At 36.2% G+C, this 20,681-nt stretch overlaps 1 pseudogene; it reads right to left on the reverse strand.

Moving 5' to 3' along the window:
• Positions 1-500: 500 nt before the first annotated feature.
• LOC149190145 (serine carboxypeptidase 3-like) lies at positions 501-18,276 on the reverse strand (annotated as a pseudogene).
• Positions 18,277-20,681: the final 2,405 nt, after the last annotated feature.

Genomic DNA, 20,681 nt, shown 5'->3' on the forward strand with positions numbered 1-20,681 from the left:
TATTTTATTGCCTTAATCCAAAACAACAAAAAACTTGGATTGAACACCAATTCGGCAGCGGGACTCACCCTTCGCTCCAAATGATTTCACGCCGAAGACAACAATGAATTGGACTCCCACGCAGCAATCAAAAAACCATACGCAGCACTCCAGGCAGCACTCGATCAATACACAGCAGCAACAATCGATCAATACTCAGCACTACGCAGGTTAGACAGCACCCTCCAGGCAGCAGTACGCACCATTATGCAGCACGCAATCATACGCACCAACAGCACCAGCACGCAATGAATAAACCAGCAATTCAGCAGCGCCAACACGTATTGAATAAACCAGCCCTCACGCACACGCAGGTACACACAGGTCTCCACGCAGGTTTAGAAAATACCTTCCACTGCACCATTCAACGCACCAGTACTCCGGGACTCCACGCAGCAAAGGGACATGGCCAGCACGCAATACCTCCACGCACCAGCGCTCCAGCAACACACCACCAGCAATCAACTGCGCACCAGCAGGTAAGGGAGTATGCGCTCCACCTCCACGCAAGCTTCTGCAGGCTCACACGACGCCTCCAACATGCTCTGATACCAATTGTTGGAGATCAGATGCACAACAGAATTAAATCAAATACACAGCAGATAAATCAAGCACATAAAGACACATGAATTAATGTGGTTCACCCAACCAATCTGGGCTACGTCCACACAATATAGGCATTGGCAATCTTATTAATCAAACAGGAGATTACATAATTCAATCCTCACAAACTCTCACCCGTCATACCAAACAATCCGAATGGTTGCCTGTTTTATAGCAAAGGGAATCTAACAACTTCATTAACTCACTTTCATCAAATATAAGAGGCATTAATCATCTCCCAACAACCTGGAGCTAATTTAGGAACTGATTCCTATTGTTGTCATCTACTGAGATTTTGCCTATCTTATGCAAAACAGAAAATCTCAACAATTCGTTAGATAAAATAAAAAACTACACCATTATGTTCAACTATAAAACCATTATTCTTACTTTTAAACAATATTACATTTTAAAAATTTTAATTAATGTAACTGAAAAAATATCATTCCATAATTCTAGCTTTTTACTTTTTAATAACATTTTTCCTCACCACTTTTTTTTTTTTAATAATATTCTTTTTCCACACCCTCTTCCAATGTAATATTTTTTTCCCATAACTTCTGAAGCCTCTCAACTATATCTCTCACCATAAATGAGGTATGAGTGAACTCCTATTATTAAAAGGACTTCCCAAATATAAAATGGGTAAAAGTCAGCCCGTTACTCTTGGAAATGTTCTCTCCTCTTCATAATGCATAACCATATCAAAGTGAGCTCCCTATTATTATAAATGTTCTCTCCCCTTCAGGTAAAATCGGGCCTTAATATGCTCTCTCCCATTCATAATGCATAACCTTTCCCTTCATAATTCATAACCAAGTAAAATTGATCCCACTATTATTAGAAAGGCTCTCCCCGTATTATTGGAAAGACTCTCCCAATATAAAATGGATAAAATTTAGTCCTTTATTATTGGAAAGACTCTCTCCCCTTCAAATGGGTTATTTCTCTCTCCTTCTTAATGGTTAATCAAATTATTAGAAAAACTCTTTGAACTACAACAAGTTGATAAGATTCCATTTAAATTGAAAATTCCCTTTTTCTCAATGCATTTGATTGATAATGCAAGGTCTACTCAAATGACACAAAAGCGTATTTAATGGGATATGTTGAATTTACCAATTAAGCTATCTAATATTAGATTATATCAAGTAGAGGAAGAATCTCCAATCATGTTATAATAAGATAAAAATGGGGACACTGTCTATTAAAAATATGCCATAGTAGGCATCCTAGATACTAATCAGATCACATGCATCAATGATTTAAACCAATTTAAAAAGAATTGAAGCTGCATATTAGGAAGGTCTTGCGGTCATCAATGCTCCAGCTCAAGCCTCCCCTCAAGCCAACTCTATTTCCACATCACTAGTCATAATTATGGACTAAAGAGTCCAATGAGAAATCTGGTTATTGGCCTATTAATGAAAATTGGGCTTCTCTTGGGATTGCTTAGGTTTTCGTCTCTTTTGTTATACATATATGTATACCGTACATAGTTTACTTTTCTTGTTTAGTATATAGTAGTAGACTTGCCTAAGTTTATAGTAGAAAGAGTAGCTAGGTATAAATGTCAGTCTTCCATTCCTCTATCTTTTTGTTTTTTCATAGTTCTAGACATTAAAGAAATGGTAGAAACATAATATTTCAGGTCAAATGTAAACTTTTTTTCTTCGCTATTAATAAAAATCTATTCATTAATTTAATATATATATATATAAACCTTTGAAACCTTTACGATGCAAAATTGACATCCAAAAAACCTTAAGCTCATGTCTTGCCTGGAAAAACCCTCTGCATGTATGAGAAGAATTTTAAAGTTAGAAAAGGAGTGAGCAAAGGATTTATATTTTTCCATCAACTTTACAAACAATAAAATTAAAGATATAACCTTGAAACGTGGAAAAAAAACTTTATATAAAAATCTTTGAAACCTTTACGATGCAAAATTGACATCCAAAAAACCTTAAGCTCATGTCTTACCTGGAAAAACCCTCTGAATGTATGAGAAGAATTTTAAAGTTAGAAAAGAAGTGAGCAAAGGATTTATATTTTTACATCAACTTTACAAACAATAAAATTAAAGATATAACGCTGAAACGTGGAAAGTACATTTCCTTTGATTCACTTATTCTAAATGACTCACTCAGTTCCTAGATAAGAATCAAACATTTTCATAGAATTATGATTCACTTTAATACATTATAAAAAAATTAGCATAAATTAATCCAAACCCAACCCAGGGTATATTTAAGATCTATTAAATAAAGAAAGATTAAGACAACAACCAGGCTCAATTTTTTTCTCCACTTTAAGATTCAAACGAAAATATATATATATATATATATATATTAAATTTGTTGAATTTACATTTATTTTCAGCCATTCGGACATCACAACATAAGAACACAATACATAATACTCATGTTCCTTAATATGACTTAAACACAATGTATGATCATGATTCCGCAAGGCTTGGTAAGCACAATACAAAACATTATTTCTGTACAGTTAAAAAAAGACCATAGAAATATTTGACACAAGTTAACGAGACTGATGGTCCCAATGCATAATTATTTTTCCAAATTAGAAAATACAAAATTTTGAATTTATTTGGGGATGCACAGTACTGCAAATCAAGTGAAGAGAGAAATTCACATAGTTAACCAGATAACTAACTAACTAACTTTCAAAATTCTTCTTTGGCATCTCCGTCAGCGTATTTAGAATATGAAGTTGGTGTTAGTATACTTCCTTGTGTCCAATGTTTTAACTAACTAACTTTCAAAATTCTTCTTTGGCATCTCCGTCAGCGTATTTAGAATATGAAGTTGGTGTTAGTATACTTCCTTGTGTCCAATGTTTTAACATATCCAAGGCTTCTTTTGGTTTATCCTTTGGGACCAAATGACCTGCATCATGAATTTGGTGCAACAGAATAGAAGATTCCATCCATAAGGAAGAAGTCATGTACTCACACAAAGAAATCAAATATGGTCATCGAGTGCCTTTTACCTCGAGAAAAATGGGTGGTCCATAACTTGTTATTAAACCTGCTTCCTTATCATCTACAAGGAAGGAATTTGTAGGTGACTTGAAATTCTCATTTCCTGATGTCACATGTATAGGCATGCAACTAAAAATTAACACACACAACATAAAATTAAATCCACAATACATATTCACTTAAAAGCTCAAAAATAATCCATTAATAAATAAAATATTTACAGGAGAACTCTTGGCCTACTCATTGGTCTCTCATTCCTTACATACTCTTACTTACATGCGTCATGGGCTCACTTAGATTTATAAAAGTGGATTTGAACCTAAAGTAGGTTCTCGATTCTTAACAAACTCCCAAAATATCTCTCATGATCCATAAAATCTCTCATCTAATCCCTTATCTCTAGATAAGATACAACTAACACACAAATCTCTCAATTCTTCCAAAATACTCTCGAACCTTCTCCTATTTACAATAATTCTCATTCTCTCCTAAAACTATAGGAAAATACATTAAATAATTAAATCCTAACTTAAGAAACCAACTGCCATGGTAAACATTTATCCCTGGGTTAGATGCATCTGGATCAGACTCCCCATGTAAAAGAAAATGATGGTCTCTCGACCATATGTCTTTATAAGTTGATAAAACTCCTCCTTGATCCCAAACTTTAGTCTATTGTTGATCATCCATTCTTTGTTGTTCTGCTTCAATGATTGTGACTTTTAATTCACTGGGTTTCCAAATTTTATGCTGCAATTCTCTTCCTTTTTTTTTTCTAATGTACACTAGTGTAGTCAAATGTATCACGTTCTTGTCTTTTTCTCCTTCTTGCAATATCTTAGTTTATGTGCTTTTTCCATCAATTTTTTTAATCTTTTAATTTCAATATTCAATCTAGTTTCTAGCTAAAATTTACTATTATTGGCTTTGCGTTAGGTCACTATAGATTCCCCCATTACTATTGTCCTTGTATCCCTTATTATTATTGTTGTGCTCCTATTTTCTCCATATTGTTATTAGTGTGCCCCATAGAAGCTCACTATTTTTATTGTTGTGCCCTTATATTATTATTGTTATGTTGGCTTTGATTATATTGTGACCCATTGGACTCCTATATATAGAAATGAGGTTTTTTCATTTGTATCATCCAAGAATTGTTCATTTGTGTAATGTAAAGGAGGTTTCCCCCTCGAAGAGGCTGCTTTTGAAGTCATTGATTTATATTTCTTCTATTTTATGAGCTGGTTGCATAACATTTGGTATTAGAGCTTTGGATTATAGGGTTTCGCTGCTCCAAACAGGTCATCGTGTCATTTTTGCTATAACTTTTTTTCCATGGTTACAACCATATAAACAAATGTCCCTTAAGCAAGATAAGAAGGATAACAAATTATCACCAAAGTATTATGGTCCGTACAAGGTGTTGCAAAAGATTGGTACTATGGAATACAAATTGGAGCTTCCTGCAACTTCTCGAGTGCACTTACTTTTCCATGTTTCATGTTTAAAGAGGGTTATAGGTAACAAGATCCCAATTCAAAGAATATTTTCAAAACTTGACGAGGAAAGAAAAATCATATTGGAACCTAAAGCAGTCACAGAAACAAAAACTCGACAGCTACAAAATCGATCAATTTCAAAGTATCTCATCAAGTGGAAGAACTTACCCGCTGAAGATTCCACATGGGAGGATGAGAATTTTATACAGAAGGATCTATAAATACTCAAGCATTGAGGACAACACTTTTTTGAAGGAGAGGGGCATGTTAGGTCCCTATAAGACTAGAGATTCCCACATTACTATTGTTATTGTATCCCTTATTATTATTTTTGTTTCCCTATTGTCCCCATATTGTTATTAGTGTGCCCCATAGAAACCCACTATTGTTATTGTTGTTCCCTTATATTATTATTGTTATATCGACTTTGATTATATTATGATCCCTTATACTCCTATATATAGAAAGGAGGTTTTTTCATTTGTATCATCTAAGAATTTTTCATTTGTGTAATGTAAAGGAGGTTGTCCCCTCAAAGAGGCTGATTTTGAAGTCGCTAATCTATCTTTCTTCTATTTTATAAGCTGGTTGCATAACACTTGGAATATCAATTCATCATCATTAAATTTCAAATTACATTCAAGTTCCACATTTTCAGTGATTGAACATTTCTTTTTATTATCTGCAACTTGATTAGATTCAGGTTCCATCACCATATTTTCTAGCAATTGTAGTTCTTCTTCACATTTCATCAGCATTTTATGATCACGCTCATAAATTATTTAAGTAGATTGGTCTTCATCCTTGCATGAAACAAAATTAGTGTCTCGTCCATCATCTGTAACATATCTTGCATCCACACACCAATTGTCAGATTTAAAACCAACATGATTGTTATCTTCCATCGATGATTTAGTCATCATATGCATATCTTCTAAATAGTTTGTGGCGCCGTTTGTGGGAATAAAACCCACGTTCATATCATCATCATCCTCACCAATCATCAGTCCTTGTTCTGGTTCACAAATTCATACATTCATCTCGGTTATCTGGAGTGTTTCTGCTTCCTTTAACAAAACTTTCAACTTGCGCTTTTGTCTGCTTGCCATCAACTACTTGATAGGCCTTCTAATTGTCTTCTTCATTATCCATCCATGTTTGTGATTGTGTAACAACTCCATCCACATGTCAAATCATGCCTCCAACTCAACAATCTCTTTCTCGAACTCTTCATCACTTACACCAACTACTATGGCATCACTGTGGTTTTTTCTGGATTCTGTAAATGACTATCCATAGTCATATTCATCTTCTTCTTTTGTGAATTTCACCTTGTTCACTGCAATTGAACTAACACTTTACCAAGTTGCTCGTTTTTAACTTGGTCAATGGTTCACTTCACTTGAACTTTCTTTCTAATCACTCCTTTGTACTTTTCTTCCTTTGTTGATAACAACTACAGTATCCCTTGTCCAAACTCTGGGTGAAGAGCTCTACCGATCATGCACCCATTACATTCAATGATTCAAATTTAAATGCACTTTTGACTTGATTTATGACTCGTTAACTCTAGACTTCTAATTTGACATCAATTCTTTACATCAATGGACCTTTCTTTAAAAATCACTTATCACTCCAACAAAATATTACAAATTAAAAATCGTACTTATTCCTCCAAATATTACAAAGGTAACAAATCAACCTATGACTTATCACTCTAAAATAACATTATATTAACTTCTTACCACTCCATCACTACAAATAATAATTTAATAAAATATCATTTCTACATATTTTGCACAAAACATTGCTAAACCCTTATGTCTCCCTCGAAAGCACATACAATTAAAAATGTGAAAAAAATACACCTTTTTCTATTTTTAATCACTCTCTTATGACTCTCCACTTACATCTCTCCTTTGTTCATGAGCTCACATGCTTATGACTTCATATACGTATACAATATGTGATATTCGAATCCCTCAAAACTTTGAAAATTCTTCAGATTTCCAAAAATACACCTAACTTTAATATATCATTAATATCTTTTATCACTCCTCTCTCGATGTATTAACATGACATTACGAAATCCCATTACATAACTATAATTTAAAGATCATTTCCATTTGTCTCTGGAAAGTAGATCTCAACCACTGGTCAATGCTTCTTCAACACAACTTCATGTACACAAGCTTCATGGCGACAAGCAACTTGACACCAACTTTAAGTGGCTCAACAAGGAGTTTGATTTTTGTTTTTTATCACACAACTCTGGCATGGGTTCCATGACTTCACATTTTTTTCACCGGTTCTCTCTCTTCAATGTGATTTAAAATCGGAATTCAACAAATTTCCGATGCCCGGACTTCAATGATGATTTCTAATGCAAATTACTTACAGTGTTGTAAGCTTCATTTGCCCCAGTCGAAATAATACAATGTTTCACGCTACACGAACAAATTTCCACATGTATCATACTCCAACGCTACACGGTCATGATGGTCAACGACTATGCAATGTTGTTGAGATTTTCTGTTTTAGATGAAATAGGCAAAAATCCAAGTGTGACAACAATAGAAATCTGTTGCTGGATTAGCTCCAGGTTATTGGGAGAGAATTAATGCATCCTAAATTTGATGTGAGAGGCAGTTAGATTCTCCTTGCTATAAAATAGGTATTCATACGGATAGCTGGATGATGAGAGTTTATGAGGAATTGATTAATTATGTAATCTCCTGTTTTATTAATAAAGATCGTCGATGCCTATGTTTGGTGGACGTAACCCAGAATGGTTGGGTGAACCACGTTAAACCCTGTGTCTATTTTATGATGTATATTTGATGTTGTTTGTCTTTTGGTTTAGCTGTAAACTCCAACAAGTGGTATCAGAGCAGTTGGAGGCCTGGCGCAGCTGGACCGGACTGAAGGTGGAGCGCTGGCTGTGTTGAACTCCTATCCGCCTGCGTGGAGGTTTACATGATATATGACAACGCTGATCTATACCTGTTGCATTGCTGCACCTGCGTGGCGATTTGCAGCAACCATAACTATGAGGTGTAATTGCTAGAAAAGTTGGACTTGCGTGCTGGAGGTGGAGCACAAAGGCATCGAGATTGCTGGACTATTCCTTTGATTGGCGTGGATATGTGATAAACTTGCGTGCAGTGGATATGTTATACAACGACATGGATCTGTGTTATAAAACTGCGTGGATATCTTAAGTTTTTGCTGCGTGGGAGATTAAATATATGCGCTGTGTTTTATATGTATGTCATACAACGGTGATACAGCGTGGGGATTCCATTTTTTTTTTTTAATCGCATGATTTCTGGTGATACAACGGTGATACAGCGTGGGGATTCCAATTTTTTAAAATCGCATGATTGCTGGTGATACAACGGTGATACAGCGTGGGGATTCCATTTTTTTAAAATCGCATGATTGCTGGTGATACAACGGTGATACAGCGTAGGGATTCCATTTTTTTTTAAAATCGCATGATTGCATACCATTTAACGCCGGGTATGGTGGTTTATTACATCCACGGAGCGTTTGCCAGAACACGCAGGTAATACAAATTGCTGAGTGCATTTGTTGATTTTTTTGTCGTTTGCTATTAATTTCCTTATTAGCGCGGGTAATGCAATAACAGTCGCGCCAACCAATTGAATTAGCGCGGAAACGCATTAATTAAGTGCGCCAATGCGCTAATGAGCCGATAGGCGCGCATTTGAGTGGAATTCTCGCGCCATTTTGTCATCACTTAGAGCGTTTTTTATTTGGCGCGGTTCTTGTGGTTATTAGCAAGCGCCATTTGTTTTTAAATTGAAATTTGAGATTTGTACAGCAAAACAAAGGGGGTAAACTGAGACATAGGCATTTATTGCGATTCATTTTTTTTTAAAGGCGAAGGTAAACTGAAGCATACGCATTTATTGAGATTCAATTTTAAAAAAAAAAAATTGAAATTGGAGATTCTTTGATTTAGACGAGATGGCAAAAACTCAGAGTGCCCGATTTGAAATCGAGAAATTTAATGGCAAAAATAATTTCGAGATCTAGAAGGTAAAGATGCATGATCTCCTGGTACAGCAGGGCGTGGCAAAGGCGTTGTTGGGCAGATCCAAACTGCCTTATCCCGTGACAGATGATGAGTGGAATGAATTGGATGGAAGAGCCTTGAGCGGAATTCGGTTGTGTTTGGCTGATGATGTTTTATTTAACATCGTGTCAGAGAAGACAGCGGCTGGTTTGTGGACGAAATTGGAGAAGCTGTATATGACAAAATCCTTGACAAATCGGATTCTCCTGAAGCGGCAGCTATACAGTCTGCGAATGAAGGAAGGTACTTCCATTACTGACCATTTGAATGTTTTTAATACTTTAATGGTGCAATTAGAAAGCATAGAAGTAAAAATTGAAGGCGAGGATAAAGCCATAACTTTATTGTGCTCGTTGCCTGAGTCATGGGATCATTTTGTCACGTCTATAAGTCTTAGTTCATCCGAAACCATTGAATTTGATGATGTCGTCGGAGCTTTGTTGTCCAAGGAAATCAGGAAGCGGTCGAGTGCTGACACCTCTACATCAGAGGCAATGATGGATAGAGGTTGTTCTAGAGAAAGACGCTCTGGTAAGCGCAACAATTCGCGTTCAAAGTCCAAGGGGAAGAAGAGTAAAGTCAAGTGCTGGTTCTGCGACAAATCAGGGCATTTGAAGAAGGATTGCTGGAAGCGACAACAAACTTCTAAAGAAGCTTCATCGACAGAAAAGAAGGAAGAAAACACGACTGATACAGGTTCAGCATCTGGTTCAGGTATGAGCGACGAAGTCTTGTCAGTTAATTTGTCAAATCATGATCAACATTGGTTGCTAGATTCCGGTGCATCAAACCACATGTGTATTTATAGAGACTGGTTTAAGACATATAGATCAGTGAATGATGGAGTCGTGTACATGGGTAATGATGTCACATCTAATATTGTGGGAATAGGGAGTATACAGCTGAAAATGTTTGATGGGACAACCAAAATGTTAACTGATGTAAGACATGTACTAGATTTAAGAAAAAATCTAATTTCACTAGGGGCACTTGATACAAATGGATATAAAACTGTCATTCAAGGTGGAGTAATGAAAATTTACAAAGGTATCCTACTAGTAATGAAAGCTAAGAAAGTAGGAAATCTGTTTCAGTTAGAAGGAAGAACAGGGTCAGTTAATGTGTCTACTGTGTCTGAACATGACAGTAGTTCCATTCGCTTATGGCATCAGAGGTTGGGCCATATGAGCGAAAGAGGGTTAAAGATTTTGGCTGATCGCAAGTTACTTCCTAATCTAAGATCTGGAAAGTTAGATTTCTGTAAACATTGTCTGTTTGGCAAACAAAGTAAACAAAAGTTTAAAACAGGCAAACATACTAGTAAAGGAATACTTGATTATATCCATTCAGATGTTTTGGGTCTAGCACCTACAACCTCATATGGTGGCTCGTCTTATTTTGTATCATTTATTGATGATTTTTCTAGGAAAGTATGGGTCTACATGTTGAAGAGGAAGTCTGATGTTTTTACAATTTTCAAGCAGTTTAGAGCATTGGTAGAAAACAGCACTGGTAGAACAATAAAATGTTTAAGAACTGACAATGGTGGTGAGTTTACTTCCAAGGAGTTTGACAACTATTGCAAGGATGCAGGGATCGAGAGACATAAGACCACGGTTTATACTCCTCAGCAGAATGGAGTTGCTGAACGCATGAACAAGACTCTTCTAGAGAGAGCAAGGAGTATGTTGAGTAACGCCGGATTGCAAAAGGAGTTGTGGACGGAAGCGGTGGCAACAACTTGTTATGTGATAAACCGATCTCCATCAATGGCGATAGGCTGCAAGATTCCGCAAGAGGTATGGAAAGGACACCCTTGTGACTATTCTAAACTCAGAGTGTTTGGTTGTGATGCATATGCTCTAGTGCCTAAACATCAACGAACTAAATTATATCCGAAATCGAAAAGGTATGTCTTTGTTGGGTATGGTGATGGAACAAAGGGATTTAGATTGTGGGATCCTACTACCCGCAAAATAATCATCAACAGAGATATAAAGTTTGATGAATCCTCTCTTGTACAGTTAGATGTAGATAATAAATTGAAACAGGATGATGTATCTGATTTTCAGCACATTTAGTTTGACAACACTTCTGATGATAGTCATGATGACCATAGTTCAGATTCTAGTCATGAACAAGTTTCAGAGTCAGATTATGAACAGGGTTCAAATGGAGGTCATGAACAGGTCGCAGATGGAAATCATGAAGAAGTTCCTACAAATGATAGATAGCCAATTGTGGAAGCACCAGAAACATCCTTAAGGAGGTCTACAAGGATCAAACGTCCTCCGAGAAGGTATGATGATTATGTTACTTCAGTTGCTTTGACCGCTAATGATGATGAACCATTGTGTTATCAGGAAGCTGTAGAAGGTTCAAAGAGTGACAAATGGAAAGTAGCCATGAAGGAAGAAATGATGGCCTTAGGTAAGAATGGCACATGGGATCTGGTTGAACTTCCCAAAGGCAGGAAAACTGTGGGATGTAAGTGGGTGTTCAAGGTGAAACGGGGTGTGAATGATACGGAAGATAGGTACAAAGCGAGGCTGGTTGCAAAAGGGTTTTCTCAGAAAGCTGGCATAGACTTTCATGAGATATTTTCACCAGTGGTTAAAATTGTTTCAATTAGAATTGTGTTAGCATTAGTGGCTTTGCTTGATTTAGAATTACAACAACTAGATGTTAAGACTGCTTTTTTACATGGTGATTTAGATGAGGAAATTTATATGGAACAACCAGAAGGGTTTGTTCAGCATCGCAATGAGAAATTTGTCTGCAGGCTCAAGAAGTCATTATATGGCCTGAAGCAGTCGCCTCGGCAGTGGTATAAGAAGTTTGATTCTTTCATGTTGAGTCAGAAATATGTAAGAAGTGAATATGATCATTGTGTTTACTTTAAGCAGTTAAGTAATGGCATGTTCATTATCTTAGTGTTGTATGTTGACGATATGCTTTTAGCAAGCAAAAGCATTGAAGAAATCAACAGGTTGAAGACTCAGATGGCAAGGACGTTTGATATGAAAGATCTAGGAGCAGCAAGACAGATTTTGGGCATGGAAATTTTCAGAGACAGGGGCAATGGTAAGCTGTGGCTATCACAACAGAAGTATGTTGAGAAAATACTTTTGAGGTTTGGTATGAACAATGTGAAGCCTGTGTCAGTCCCTTTAGCTTCCCATTTCAAGCTTTCTTCGAGTTTATGTCCTAATTCAGATGAAGAAAAGGAATTTATGTCTCGAATTCCATATGCTAATGTAGTAGGGTGTTTAATGTATGCGATGGTGTGTACGCGACCAGATATTTCACATGCAGTTGGGGTTGTCAGCAGGTATATGGCAAATCCGGGTAAAGAACACTGGTCAGCAGTGAAATGGGTGCTTCGGTATTTGAGAGGCACAAGTAGTTATTGTATTACTTACAATAAGAGTAGTGAATCTGTTTGCGGATATGTTGATTCTGATTTTGCAGGTGATTTGGATAAGAGAAGGTCAACTTCAGGATATGTCTTTACTCTTGCAGGTGGAGCTATTAGCTGGATGTCAAAGCTACAAAACATTGTTGCTTTATCCACTACTGAAGCAGAATACATTGCTGCTTCACATGCTTGCAAAGAGGCGGTGTGGTTGAAAGGTTTGCTTGGTGAGTTTGGTAGGTTACAGGACAACATCAAGTTACTTTGTGATAGTCAAAGTGCAATACATTTGGCTAAGAATCCAGCCTATCATAGTAAATCAAAGCATATTCCAATTAAGTACCATTTTGTAAGACAGGTTATCACTGAAAGGGGAGTTTCTCTTGAAAAGGTGCATACAAAGGAAAACTGTGCAGACATGTTCACGAAACCAGTTTTGTTAGAGAAGCTACGTTGGTGTTTGGCTTCTCTTGGCTTGCAGAAAAGATAAAAATAATAAACAAACAGGGCATCAGGCTAATTGTTGTCAAGGTGGAGATTGTTGAGATTTTCTGTTTTAGATGAAATAGGCAAAAATCCCAGTGTGTGACAACAATAGAAATCTGTTGCTGGATTAGCTCCAGGTTATTGGGAGAGAATTAATGCATCCTAAATTTGATGTGAGAGGCAGTTAGATTCTCCTTGCTATAAAATAGGTATTCATACGGATAGCTGGATGATGAGAGTTTCTGAGGAATTGATTAATTATGTAATCTCCTGTTTTATTAATAAAGATCACCGATGCCTATGTTTGGTGGACGTAGCCCAGAATGGTTGGGTGAACCACGTTAAACCCCGTGTCTATTTTATGATGTATATTTGCTGTTGTTTGTCTTTTGGTTTAGCTGTAAACTCCAACATATGTTTTAATGCTTCGACTCATAGTTTCCTCATGGCACATGAATGCACCAGACTCATTGCTGGACACTCACATTTTTCAATAGCTGAACGCGACCCTTGTTGATCCTCCCAACAATACACAGCTCCACACAGTTCCATGATGCAATAAAATAACTCTTTTACTAATTGGCTCGTTCAATCTACCTGAATCTTCACGCTAGAAGCTCAATTTGTTTTTCATCAGGACTTGGGTAACAACAGTATCAATAGCAACTTTGACACAAAACTCTTCAGATATTCAATGCAGCTCAGTAGCATAGTTACCAAATTCGAATTCGAATCGATACGATAAAAATTCGAATGAAAAATTTTCAATTTGAAAAAAATTCGATAATACACTTCTTAAACATTTTTTAAATAATATATTTTAAAAATATTTTTAGCTATCTTCTTTCTAATTTATTTTGAATTTTATATAACTTATAACTGTATATAATAAAAAATCTTCAGAACCAAATCCACTAAAAAAGAATTTACACTCACCTCTTCCCTCCAAACTATATACTCTTTTCAAAAACCTATATTCTTAAAGAAATTTTCTAATTTAGGTACTTCCATTTCTTTTTGTGCATTTCCCTCCAAACTATATACTCTTTTCAAAAACCTATATTCTTTCTTTGATTTCAAAATTTTATTAATATAAAATCCTTGTTTATTTAGAAAATTAATATTCAAATTTATTTTATAGAAAAATCAACCTCTTGTCTTTGAAAAAAGAAATTTTCTAATTTAAATACTTCCATTTCCTTCTCTATGAGTGGGAAAAATCTAACCAGAAAATATATCGTTCTGTGCATTTCCCTCCAAACCATATACTCTTTTCAAAAACCTATATTCTTTCTTTGATTTCAAAGATTCATTAATGTAAAATCCTTCTCTATTTAGAAAATTAATATTCAAATTTATTTTATAAAACAATCAACCGCTTATTTTTGAAAAAAGAAATTTTCTAATTTAAATACTTCCATTTCCTTCTCTGTGAGTGGGAAAAATCTAACCAAAAAATAAGATTCAATAACATCAATGCTCATAACTCTACAACTTACCTTTGAGATTGAGAATTTTGATCATAACTGTTATTACTCATTTAACCTATAAAATCTAAATAACCCATAAGTCTCCTAATTTTTATGTTTTTAGCTCCGTGCATGTTATAAAGCAGCAATTTTTTATGTTTTTAGCTGGGTGCATGCTATACCCCAGCAATTTCTATTTTCCTATGCGTGCATGTCATACAACAATGATCTATTTGTGTTTAGTGAATGAACAATCCACTAGGTGAATCTTTTGTCTTTCTCTGCTGCTTGACATACTGCAACAATTTTTGTTTTTTTCTGTTGCATGCCATACTGCAACAATTTTTGTTTTACTCTGCAGCGTGCCATACTCCGACAATTTTTATTTTTCTCTGCAGCATGCCATACCCCAACAATCTATTTTTTATTTAGTTAATAAACCATCTGTAGCCATTAACTATGCCAGGTAATGAATCGTACATGCACCCAAATCGTTAAGCACCTACACTATGAACCGGATCGAATTTTATCGAACTATTTGGTATTCAAATTGTACGGGTGAATTTTCGTATTTTTAACGGTGGCCGTATTTGGTAACTATGCTCAGTAGCACAAGAAGGCTTTGTCATTCATGTAGAAATGATTATATCGATGGTTATTTCCATTTTCACGGCCCTTGGTCCGGTTCTAATACCAAAAATTATATCACAAGTATAAGTCTGCAACTAAAAATTAACACACACAACATAAAATGAGATCCACAATACATATGCACCTAGAAACTCAGAAATAATTCATTAATAAATAAAATATTTATATGAGAACTCTTGGTCCACTCATTGGCCTCTCATTCCTTACTTATTCTTGCTTACATGCCTCATGGGCTCCCCTAGATTTATACAAGTGCATATGAACCCAAAGTAGGCTCTGGATCCTAAACAAACTCCTAACATATCTCTCATGATCCATAAAATATCTCATCTAATCCCTTATCTCTAAATAAGATATAACTAACCCACAAATCACTCAATTCTTCCTAAATACTCTCGAACCTTCTCCTATTTACAATAATTCTTATTCTCTCCTAAAGCTATAGGAAAATACATTAAATAATTAAATCCCAACTTAGGAAACCAACTCCCTTGATAAAAATTTAACCCTATCTTAGATGTACTTACATTATTTTTGGACCAATCCATGGAATTCACCCATTTTAAATTGCCTAAAAGACACTTTATTTGAACAATTAACTCTTCAATTTTGAAGTTTTGGCTGACAAAACTGAAAAACACCGCTACAAATAAAGTCACTATCCAGAAAAAAAAAACAATATGTTCTATGTATACAACATCGTTTCCTAACCAATTGCAAGTGAGATCATATTCTCCTGCATAAAATAACAACTTGACACCATCCTTCAAGAGTGTTGGAATGCTAACTTCCATATTCCGCATCTAGTCAATGAGCATATCTTTAAAAAAAAGGGGCTATAGGGGAAAATTTTTCGGCTACCAACCCCTAGGGCATCTTGAACAGAAGCATTTTTTAAGCACTACTCCATATTTGAGAAATCATAGCACATGTCACCAATGCACTCCTTCTGATTATCATAGTATTGCAAAATATAAAGTAAAGTGATAAAAAATACATTTCGGATATAAAACGTTCATAAAATAAAAATCATGTCGTTCCAGTATTTAGAAGTTAAGCGATAATGTCTTACATTGATATTCCAATCTAATGCCAAAATGGAATTGTGAATTGAGGTGCACACTGAGTATGATGCAATGCAAGTGTCAGTCCCTTTGGTACCTGGAAAGATATCACACCGATTATAATCAGAACCTACATTAAGAACCTTCGATGAAGAATTGAGCATAAGATCACCTGTAACCAGTTCCTCGAAACACTTCACAAATGGTTTTAAGGATCATAAAGAAAACATCATTTAGTCATCAAGATTCTCGCAATTTAAAACATAGTAGCAAGATTTGAATATGAACAAAAATACAAATACAATTCAACAAGTATATATCTCATAAATATGAAAATATGCATTTTGTTCCAAATTTTAATAGGGTTTCAGCCTCAGGAATGACCAATAAATCTGGGAAAAAAGGACATTCCTTAAAATTTGTTGAAATGGTTTATATTCATAGGTGTATTTCAATTTTTTTTAATATTTTTGAGGCTTTTGGGCTCTTTTTATGGTTTATAGGTCTACAAGTATCCAATGCATGCGATATATTATCAAGGACGATAAAAATTAAGTTGAACATATTGTTAAATGTTTATAAAAACACAAAATAAACAATAATGAACTAACTAGAAAAGTGAAAATCATCAGTTCCACCAAATAATTTGAGATACATATAAGACTTTACCACTGTTATGGTAAACACTTGCACAAAAAACTTTAAAAATACATTGAATGTTTCAAAAACCACATCAACAAACAATTCTTCCACTGAGGAAAAGTTCTAAAAGCCCTCAACAAAAATTTTATGGATAGTTCACAAGCTGCATTGGTCCAACTATGTTGTCCTTCCAATCAGGGAAAAGCTAGCAAAAATCCACTCAAAAATATTACCAAAACAATTACATGATAAACCTAGTTTTCCATTAAGGGTGAGCAATAAATATTAGGTTTTAACTCACCATAAATTTTTATGGACTATTCACATACTGGATGGATTTTGTTGATCCGATTGTAATCATCTTCCCTAATCAAACCCATCTCCAATGCATAATCCATGTATTCTTTATACTGGATTATTGGATCAGTAAGTCCATTACCAATTGCAAATCCTCGCAGGAAGTTTGAAATACTTAGAGACGAAAAATGATCTTTAAAAAGCTTCCCAATAACATCTGACTTGTTTATAAAAGTTAATATAATTGAAAAAATTCTGATTAATAATAAAAATAGAATGGATGCACATGCCCATCAGTTATATTTGTCTCTTAAACCTCCATATAGAGGAGCACAAAGGTGATAAGCCATATAACACAAAACAACAAAACAAAAGAATCTAACACACTATACCTTCAAATTTATTGGAAGACCCTCATTGTTTTTGTTTCCTTGGTGAACCCTGCTTGTAGCTGTTGGAACGTAGTGTCCACCATATGAATCCCCAGTGATAAAGAAGTCATTATTTTTATACTCCAGGTGTTCTTTAAAAAATGACTAGCAGATATTGGCAAAACTTGTTAGAGTTGAACTTTGCATTCATTGACAAGAAACTACAAGTTTGTTTTGCTTACAAATTGACAAGTTGAACTTGTACATGGGCCACCCAAAAAATGGTTAAATTGCTAATTGAAAAAAGAAAATTTCCATCTCTATACTAGGTACGTAACAAATACATCACATGTGGAAGAAATGAAACATACTTGTAGAAAGTCATACATATCATTACTAACACCCTTGTCATCATGACGATGGTCACATCCGCTAGTGTTGTAACTAAAACTAGTTCCAGTAGGTTGATCCACAAAAATGATATTTGATGCCTGCCAAGTTACTAACTTATTATATTCAACATCTGGAATCTTTACAACACTAAATGATCCTTTTTAAGTTAGAGGCAAGAGTGCATAAATTCAAAAATTTTAATACCAAATTATTTATATAAACTTACATAGAAACACATTGTTATTTGTCACATAATTTTATATTTAAAAATGATAAAATAATAGTTACATTAACAAAATAAAATAGTAATAATAAAAAATAAAGAGTTTTTTTTTTTTTTTTTTTTTTTTTTGCTGAAGCAAGAGTAGGACCTTCTTTAACATTAATAAAATACAAATTTACAAAAAACCACCCAGAAAGGTGGTGCAGGAGAGAGACCCTCCAAAGGAACCGAGACCGGGCCATGGCATAAGTCTCGGCCTCAAAAAACTAGCCTTTCCACTCAGCAAAGCTAAATAGGAAAAAGCCCAAAATGAGCCAGAGTAGTGGAACAGAGCAAAAGAAAAAAGGGCCCCACTGGCCCTCTGGGCCATGGAGAGAACCGTGCCCCAAAGAAACCAATCTTCAATGGTGGGCCCACGCAAACCCCGCCGACAAACAAAGTGTACTCCTGAATCTACAAAGAAGATCCGACGGGCCCAAATCAACGGCACCGGACAAAATCGCAGAGGGAAGAAGCACGCCACTTAACTGGCAAATCCCCCAACCTGCTCGACCTTTCGCCGCCGTTGATTTACCATAATGGATCTGACGGTCATGGGTCATATCGCACCAACTAAGAATGCCGAACAATAGCTAGCGATGGGGGCGGTATTCAATCCGGCCCCACTGCCACGTGCCTCCTCCTGAAAGGAATCGCTGCCAAAACGAGAAAACCGCTTTCCGCCTGCGGGGTGTGCGATCGCCAGGAAACCTCTCCATAGCCGGTTTACCGATACTATTCGGAAAATTCTCAGAAAAGCTGCTGCCGAGAGTGCCTGTCAAGCCTCCCGCCCAGCCCGAGCAAATGACGGAGGAACCATCCACCAAAAATATGGTCGGAAAAGAAACAAGGCCCCTCGACAGGCAGTCCAATGCAAAGTTCGAGTCAACTTGGTTCCTGGTCCACGGCTCTGCCACAAAACTTCGACCTATCATTTTCTGCTTGTTCATGTAGAATCGCCTTTAACCTACTCTGAGGCAACTCATTCCAATTTGAAGCCACTCTATCCTCTGTGCTGATAACACCTTGGTTGGCTAGCAAGTCTGCCAACTTGTTCACCGACCTTCGAACATGCCTAAAGTCAACTGTACGAAGGCTCTGTAGGTGGTGTTGTATCCACTGAAAGCCCTAAATCAGTCTCCAATTTTTTGAGGCTTTTTCTGGCTTAGTTCCCCCACTGATTTTCTTGACTGAATTGATAATCAGTGCAGAGTCCGCCTCGACTATCACGTTTTGCTTGTTTTCCTAATTCAGGAAATCCAAACATTGCTCCATAGCCATCAATTCTGCCAAGTTGTTAGTAGCTTGTCCCAGATGACAGTGGAAGATGAAGAGGACACTACCATTCTCATCTCTTAACACCCCTCCATAACCAACGGTACCTGGGTTGCCTTTTGAAGCTCCATCTATGTTGAATTTCAGATAAACCTTTGGAGGAGGATGCCAAAAATCATTTTCATTCTTCAGGGAGATAAGATTTCTATCCAGACCCTGAGGAGATATGTTTTGCAGGCCCAGCTCACAGAGAATTCCTAGGTCAGTAGTCGAAGGGGGGTTCTTAGGGAGATTTCGCACTGTGGTACTGACCGTTTCCTTGAGCTGTTTTAAGATCAGCTCAAAAATGCAATGGGAAGTCCTCTTTTCATCTTTGAAGATTCGGTTGTTCCTCTCTTTCCAAACATTCCAAACAATGAAGCTTGGAAAGAGAGTCCAAGAAGTGGCGAGAACTACATTGTCTGAAAAATCTCTCCTCCAGTTGGTCAGGGTGTTGCAGATATTATTTTTGTCTCTATCCGTTTGATGGAAAATAAAGGCAAAAGAATCCCACAGACTAGAGGAGAACATACAACTGTTGAGGAGGTGCTCCATAGTTTCCTCTTGAGCCTCACAGAGCTGGCATCTGGAGGGTCCCAAAATACCCCTCTTCCTGATATTGTCCCAGGTCAGAATTTTCCTATGTTGAACCAGCCACATGAATAGTTTAATTTTCATCCAGCCCTAGTGTCTCCAAAGGTTAAGCCAGGTTTTATCTGGAAATTGAGAGTTAAGGTCAAGGAGAATGAGCTTTGCTTCCTTGAGGTTAAAAACCCCCTCATTATTGTTTCCCCATCTCAACTGATCGTGGCCCTCAGATTTCAGAATCTTCCTTTGATCCAAAATTTTCTTGAGAGTTTCTACTTTAGCCTTCAGGGCGCTGTTGTCCCTAAAATCAAAATTCCTCCAGATTCTCCATTTGTCATTGTTATTGGTTTGCTCCCAAAAGTCTTTGACCTTAGAAAGTCTATTATTATCAGTGTTTTCCTTGAGATCCCTTAGGTCTTCGTTTAATAAAATAGATTCTTGTTTCCATCTATCCTCCCAGAACAGGCTGAGATTTCCAT

This window comes from Pinus tabuliformis, chromosome 3_1 (genome assembly GCF_031772625.1).
Source record: "Pinus tabuliformis cultivar Carrire ecotype Pingquan chromosome 3_1, CPIR1, whole genome shotgun sequence".
NCBI classification, from domain to species: domain Eukaryota; kingdom Viridiplantae; phylum Streptophyta; class Pinopsida; order Pinales; family Pinaceae; genus Pinus; species Pinus tabuliformis.